The following is an 8,863-nucleotide window of genomic DNA, read 5'->3' on the forward strand; positions in this document are numbered from 1 at the left end:
AAAATAACATCTCGAAATGAAGAGATGTAAGCTAACTCTTATCTCTAAATTGTTATTGATTGTAATTAAATATTTTTTTCAAGTATTCATATAATTTCATGTTTTGGTTTGTCTATATATTATCATTATCAGTATCTCTTGTGCTTTGATGAACAAATCTATCATTCAAGGTTCGGTTCTTCTTTTTAGTTGGTTTTGTATTATTTGAGATTCTTCCTTTTTACTAATATTTAGTCTTTTATTTGGAAAGCATGAATTTATAGTTAAGCTCATAAACTAACACTCTACAATTCTTAAGCAAACTAAAGAAAGTTAGCAAGAGTTAAAACTACGAGCTTTACATCAACAAAAATCAAATAAAGATCTAAACAAATCATGTACATATCATTGAATGGTCATTTAATATTGTACTTACATTATTATAATATAATATAAGGATGATATACTTTCTTATGGTATACTTTGTGCTCTATGATAATGTATTTAGAATATATGTATAGCAAACATATTTACAATTATATAAAGATAGACAGATAGTAACAAATAAGATAAAAGGTAGTTACAATTTCTTTTCCCAATATTATATATATATATATATATATATATATATATATATATATATATTTATTTATTTATTTATTTATTTGTTATTCATTGTTTTTCCCTTTTAAAGATTATATATATGATATTGTTTTAAAAAAAAAATTTCAAAAAAAACCTCGAAAAATAAGATAACAAAGGGTGTAACGATTTGGTTTATCCATATATATTGGTATGTTTATTTTTTTTAAAAAATAAAGATAATGTAGATATTGTTTTTGTTTTGTTCCTCTTAATATATATTACCATATATAATAATAAATAATACATATTGTTTAAGAAACACAAAAAAAACAAAAAATTGAAAACCTCTAACAATACGTATTATATAGTATTATATATTACAGATAATAATTGCTTTTGTATTTAACATTTATATATATATATATAATTTTAACCATTTAATTTTAAAAAAATGACAAAAAAATGTATATTTGTATTACTGTTATTAAAACGATTACTATTATTTTTTTCATATATATATATATATATATATATATATATATATATATATATATATATATATATATATGGGTATATGTATTTGAAACATATACGAAATTATAACAAAACATATATATATATGTATTTGAAACAACACAATAATTAATAATGTTGAAAACTGGAAAAAACTGTATATATATATATATATATGATAAATCTTATATATTATATATGATTATCATTTTTGTATTGTATATATATAATTTTAAACATTTGATCTGCCCCAATATATATATATATATATATATATATATATATATATAACCTCAATCCTAACATTCTCATCTTTTGAATTGTTAACTTTAATTTCAAGATAATTTGTAACAAAATTCAATGATTTGTAAAAAAAAAAATTGCAAAAATGAAGAGATGCAATGTATAGTAGACATATTACAAATATATAAGATATCATAACAAAAAAGTTAATTTATACTTTTATGTATAGTTCCAGTTTTTGTTATTATCATATAAATTTTGAAAATACAAATAATACTAAAAAACATAAAGATATTATAACAAAAAAAAAATCCAAATTTTAAAAATAAAAAAGAATAAAAATAAAAAAATTTAATTAAAATAAGAACACATATATTTTTTAATCTAAATTTTAAAAAAAATTTAAACCCATATAAGCTTAATCTTATTTTAATTAATGATGAAAATCTATTTAAAAATTATTACATGAGTTGCTTTTGTAAACATTGTTTGTTTCATTTGAAATTATTTATTTGAATAACTAATAATCTATTTTTCAATTTTAAATTGATTTGTTTTGTTAAACATTTTTTTATTTGTATTATTATTATTGTTGTTATTATTATTATTATTTGATTTATACAATAGTTCCATCTTTAATTATTATCTTATATATTTTTAAACACAAATAATAATTGAAAAAATATAGAGATTACAACAAAAAATAAATCCAAATTTTACAAATCAATAAGAATAAAAAACAAAATAAAATTAAAAATGATGGTTAAGAAATTATTTGTATTTTTTTATTTGCTTATTATCAAAATGTTTATATATGTAAACATTCTTGCCAAGTAGATTTTCTTCATAGCTCATATGTTTAGCTTATTGATATATATATATATATATATATATATATATATATATATATATATACACTATGTTTTTAAAATCAATTTATTGATGGAAACTTTTACCAGTTCTTAATACATCACAATAGGTGAAAAAAATGGAAGTCGACGGACAGGTTGTTGTTGTTATACAATTTAAGGTAGTACTCAAAGAGCTTTAGAAAATTAAGATTCACGCGTCGATTTATAAATGCAAAAAGCATGGTCCAGACCACACACCATGTTTTTTATGCAAAATCATTTATGAAGACAGATGTGGAATGCATGAACTAGTTGGATCGAGCAAATATCACAAAGTGAAAATTATCTTTGACATTCCAGCTGTACAGCATTTGAAAAATATTTATGATATTATTATTAAAGATGTAAATGCGAAAGAACTATGCGACGTCAAAAATAAATTAGAAGAGCTAAAGGAAGTCAACGATATATTATCAGATAGCCTTGCAATGATGACTACTGATTTAGAAGAGTTGAATGATAGGATAAGACTGAATGAAGCAGAATAGTCTTCTCTTGGATATGTTTAAAAAAATAAGTTTATGTAGTTACTAAAATAAATTTTAATTTAGTATAAATATTATGTATTTAATATTTTAATGTAAGTTTAATAATATTAAATATGTAATAAAAGATGTGATTTGTATTCCTTTGCCGTTTATTTACATAACAACATCATTATATATATTATTAAATATGTTATTATTGATATATATATATATATATATATATATATATATATATATATATATGTTAATCATGTTAAAAAAAAATTAAATTCCACAAATAAACACAGAAAAATAAAACACAACTGTTTAGAAAATAATAAGACAGAGGAATTAATGTTAAAATATTAATTGATCTTTTAATGTTTTAACATTATTTTCTGGGTTTATATTATGTTATTTTATTTTTTTATTATTGTATATAAATCAAATGTCTTTAATTTTATTTTAGCATTGTTATTTCAATAATTACAAGTTAGTCGTGCTATTATTTTCATTCGTAAATGTTATTTGAAACTAAAATAGATATTGTACAATTTTGAGCAATATGATTGGGTTAGTTTTTAATAAAAAGCCTTTCCATGCCATTTGGAGCCATTTGATTGGGTTTTTAAAAAATATATATATAATTGACCCCTAAGAGCCTTGGAATGCCATTTGGAACAATATGATTGGTTTTGGTGGTAAAATCAATGCTGGATTGGATTTATAATTATATATATATATATATATATAAATTATTTATTTATTTATTTTACATTAGGTTTGGTGTAAGAAGTAGACACAACATATTGATATATTTATTAATAAAAAGTGTTATACAAAAACAAATCCTACTCTTCTTTTAAGAAAATCTAACAAAACATGATCACTATCTTTGACAAAATAATATATATAATGCATTTTTAAAAACATAAAAAATAACCAAAGAGAAAAATAAGACAAAACAACTATCTTTCTCTATATATACATTTGTGAGGTAGTAATGGCTATCTCAACCAACTTGAGAAAGTTAGAGTAATCTTCCCAAACAATACTCCAACATCACTCTGCTAGATCTAACATAGTATACAATCACATCAATCTTTGTTGAGATATATTTGTTATGTTCTTCAATATGTTCAAGCAGTTGTTGTATTCCAACCTAACAACACATACATTACTCTAGAAAACCCTAATTCAATTGTTTTTCCAAACTATATATATATATATATATATATACATATATGATTTCATAAAACTATATATAAAGAAATAAGATACAAAAGAATCTAACAACACCTACAATAATCTACAAAAGCCTAATTTAATTGTTTTTCCAAACTTTATATATACATATATGATTGCATAAAACTATATATAAAGAGATAAGATACAAAAAAATCATGCAACAATTAACATACATATTTATGGACATACCTGACTTCCAATGCATCAGGCTACCCTGTCACCAAAGAAGAATATCTAGAGGATCAACATATATAAAGTTGATCCCCTTAAATCCCTTCCATGTCATTTGGAGCTGTTTGATTGGATGGGGAATTTAATATTCTTTTGTTGTATTGAACATATTTCCTATGAAACCTTCTATTTTTTTTTTTTCATAATGATAATAAATAAAATTGATTCATAATCCAAGAACAGCCTTAGATTACAAATATAAGGACGTCTACAGTGACCGCTGTATGACATCCCAACAACACCTATATTACTCTACAAAACACTAATTCAATTCTTTCTCCAATATATATATATATATATATATATATACAATTCAATTCAACTATCTATATAGAGATAGGATACTAAACAAACTTGCAACAATTAACATTGCACATCTATGGACATGCTTGACTTACAATGCATCATCTTACCCCGTCATTAGAGAAGACGATGTAAAAGCATCGATCGGGTACCTAGAGATACTGAAAGAGACCATCGGGACGTTATGCGGCGGAGATTAGAAACCCTTCTTGTCACGCCCCGAACCCGGCTCACCAGGCCCAGTATGACGACAAAGCGGCCCAGACACCTACAAGGTCGAAAACAAGTAGGCATACAAGGCCTCAAAACTCGAAAAATTAACAACGGGGATTATGAGCTTGGGAGCCCAGTAAGTAACCACTAAAAATATCGGGATCACAAAATGTTCAATAATTTTTAAAAAACATACAAAATGTAATATAATGAAATAAATATCAAAAATGAACCCATAAATCGAAAATGGTTCAAAAAGCAGATTTAATTTATCAAAAATAACGAGCATATAAGTCCCCCAAACGACTAATGCCAAAACAAAATATCATAACTCATTTATTTAAACTCGGGTGACCGAGTCGGATTTCGAACTCATAGGGTTTATCCCTCGGTGACCCGAGCGGCATATCGAGCGTTGTATTCTTCACCGCCAGGGAACGGTGCGAAACTATAGTTTCTATGTCGGCATGCGTGTCGACACGGCCGTGATGTTTAACCCCATGCGATGAATTATTGCATTGTTAATTGGGGACTATGAATTTTTATACAAAAATATATATATCTGTACATAAAAAATTATTGTCAACGCAGAAATAGTGAAATTCGCGATCCCATTTTTCTATCAAAAAAGTATTCCAATTATATCAAATAATCTATTATTAACTAACATAATAATCCACAAATAAAATATTAAATATCGAAATAACCCACTAAAACAAAAATATCATTTCCAAAGAATTCAAATAAATTAATTAATCGTATGAATTAAACAAATAAACTAATTAAACAGATATACTAATTCAAAATATATATATATATATACACACACACCATGAATCCGTATTTTCCTAAAGTAAATAATAATAATAATAATAACTAAAATAATATAGAAATGTTTATTTTCTAAAACAATAAAATCTAAATTAACAAAAATGATTATATAAACCATTTATGCAAAAATCGATTTGCATTGATTATATAAACCATTATCAAAAATCGAATTTGTATATACATATATTTCTGATTTATATGTGGTTTACTTGTCGATCGCTCAAAAACTCCCCAAAAATCCTACGATATTTCTTCGAGACAGAAAACCCTCGACGGAGAGACCTATCCCGTCCTCGCCACCGGCATCACACACCAAAACAAAAGAAAAAATAGGAGAAGAGGGGAAAAAACTAATCTCTCCCTCTTCAATCCAAACAAAGATCCATAACGAGAGAAACAAAGAGAGACGACTAGGGGTTTTGAAACCCTAATTAAAAGATAAGTAAATAAAATTCAGTGAATCGCCATCCATGCACAATAAATAAAATAATTTAAAAATGTGGGGCCTACACTTCTACTAAAAAGACATTGGTTAGGGCACATTTGATACACCGAAGAAGCAGCGAGTGGCTTATAACATGTCATCAATCACCTTTCAGAGGTACTGAGAAAGTCTCGCGACTAATTTTAGCTATAAGTTTCTCACTGTCGCCTCTCCTCCTCCTCCATCACCCGTCTATCCTCTTCCTTCGGAAAAAGAGAAGGAATATTGTTCTGAAGATAACTTGGAGATTAATGATGATCACGATCATTTGATTGATAGAGATGACGATGATTGGATCAATATTACCACCATTTTGCAGAGTTTTTGTCAATCGAATGCATTACCTTCGTCTTTAATACTATAACGAGCAAGTTGTTCATCATTTCTAATGATGTATTGCTAGATGAAAGCTTTGCTATGAAGAAGGACAAAATAATTAAGGAGAGTTTTGTTATGAATGAAATGAGTTTTTTTTATAATACAAATATAGTTTAATCATCAAAACCTCTGTGATAGTCATCAATATATATATATATATATATATATATTTATATATATAAACACAAGTACCATTAATTCTCAAATGGTTTATTAGGTAGCATATTCTTTCATATGTACTCAATTAATATATGTAATGAAAGTAATTAATACAAGAATTGACAATTAATGGTTGCATACTATAATGGCTGTTAAAAAAAATATCAAATGAATTTCTACCATGATAATAAATATAAATCAACCAATATAATAATATAGTACTGCCTAGCCTCTCCAATTGACATTTGGACTTTCAAGATTGGTTAAACTAACAAAAGAAAATTACTCAATAGCCCTTACACTCTCATTTAAACCTTTTCAAATGAGATTTTGGACATATATATATACATACATATACATATATACATTATATAAAGTTGATCCTCTAAGAGCCTTGGCATGCCATTTGGAACAATATGATTGGGTTTTTGGTAATAATAATAATAATAATAATATATATATATATATATATATATATATACATTCTAAAACAAAACAATGTATGATTTTTGTTTTTCATTCTTTATATATATATATATATATTTAAAACCATTAGGGTTTGTGGTAAAATTCAATGCTTTTGAATTGGGTTTGGTTTTATTTTTATTTTTATTTTTGGGTTTGTTTTGTTTTTTTAATAATAACTAATAATAATAATAATAATAATAATATATATACATTTGATCCCCTAAGAGCCTTGGCATGCCATTTGGAACAATATGATTGGTTTGGCTGGTAAAATTCAATGCTTTTTGATTGGTTTGGTTTTAAATAATATATATATATATATATATATTTTACATTGGGTTTGGTTTTTCTGGTAAAATTCAATGCTTTTTGAATTGGGGTTTGGTTTATTTTATTTTTATTTTTTTGGGTTTGGTTTTGTAATAATATATATACATACATACATATATATATATATATATATATATATATATATATACATTTCAAAACACGTATGATAGTTTTTCATTCTTTATATATATATATATATATATATATATATATATATATATATATATATATATATATTTACATTGGGTTTGGTATGTAAATCTCAATGCTTTTTGAATTGGGTTTGTTTTTGTAATAATATATATATATATATATATATATATATATATATATATATTTATATATATATATGTGATGTGTGTGTGTGTGTGTGTGTGTGTGTGTATATATATTTATTACATTAATCATTGCAATCAAAATTTTAGGGCTTGCTAGCTTTTGGTAGGATTGGAGTCCAATTTATTTAATCATCGGATCTAAAATGATTTCTTTGACTAATTTGTACATGCATCCACACATCTAACGCTTGTCATAACCGCTCATTCTTCAATTGATCTCACTTCACATATACAAAAATCTTACAAAAATACTAAAATTGATGACTACCAACAATAATTCAACACACAATTGCATATATATATATATGTGTGTGTGTGTGTGTGTGTGTGTGTAAAACCCTACAAAATACTAAATTTAGATGACTTCCAACAATACCAACCACAACACACACTGTGCATATATATATATATATATATATATATATATATATATATATATATATATATATATATATATATATATCAATAAAATATGCATTCAATTTATATTGATTTGAAGTCATTTTATAGACAAACTATAATGCAACACCAATTTGTCATATTCAAATATTTATTAAAAATTACATAAAAACCTTGCAAATTAGTAAAATTATTTTTGGTAGATCAATGATAAATGCCTAACAAAGAAAGAAGTAGACAAGAAAATAACAACATATTGATTTATTTATTAATAAAAAGTGTTAAAAATATAAAACAAATCTACTCTTCTTTTAAGAAAATCCACCAAAGAAGAAGATCTAGAAGATCAACATATATAAAGTTGATCCCCTTAAATCCCTTCCATGTCATTTGGAGCTGTTTGATTGGATGGGGAATTTAATATTCTTTTGTTGTATTGAACCTATTTCCCATTAAACCTTCTATTTTTTTTCATAATGATAATAAATAAAATTGATTCATAATCCAAGAAGGGCCTTAGATGACAAATATAAGGAAGTCTATAGTGAACGCCGTATGACATCCCAACAACACCTATATTACTCACAGAACCCTAAGTCAATTCTTTCTCCAATATATCTATATATATATATATATATATATATATATATATATATATATATATATATATATATATATATATATAATTCAATTCAACTATCTATATAGAGATAGGATACCAAAACAATCTTGCAACAATTAACATTGCACATCTATGGACATGCTTGACTTAGAGTGTGCATC

The sequence above is a fragment of the Dioscorea cayenensis genome, chromosome 10 (genome assembly GCF_009730915.1).
Source record: "Dioscorea cayenensis subsp. rotundata cultivar TDr96_F1 chromosome 10, TDr96_F1_v2_PseudoChromosome.rev07_lg8_w22 25.fasta, whole genome shotgun sequence".
NCBI lineage: Eukaryota > Viridiplantae > Streptophyta > Magnoliopsida > Dioscoreales > Dioscoreaceae > Dioscorea > Dioscorea cayenensis.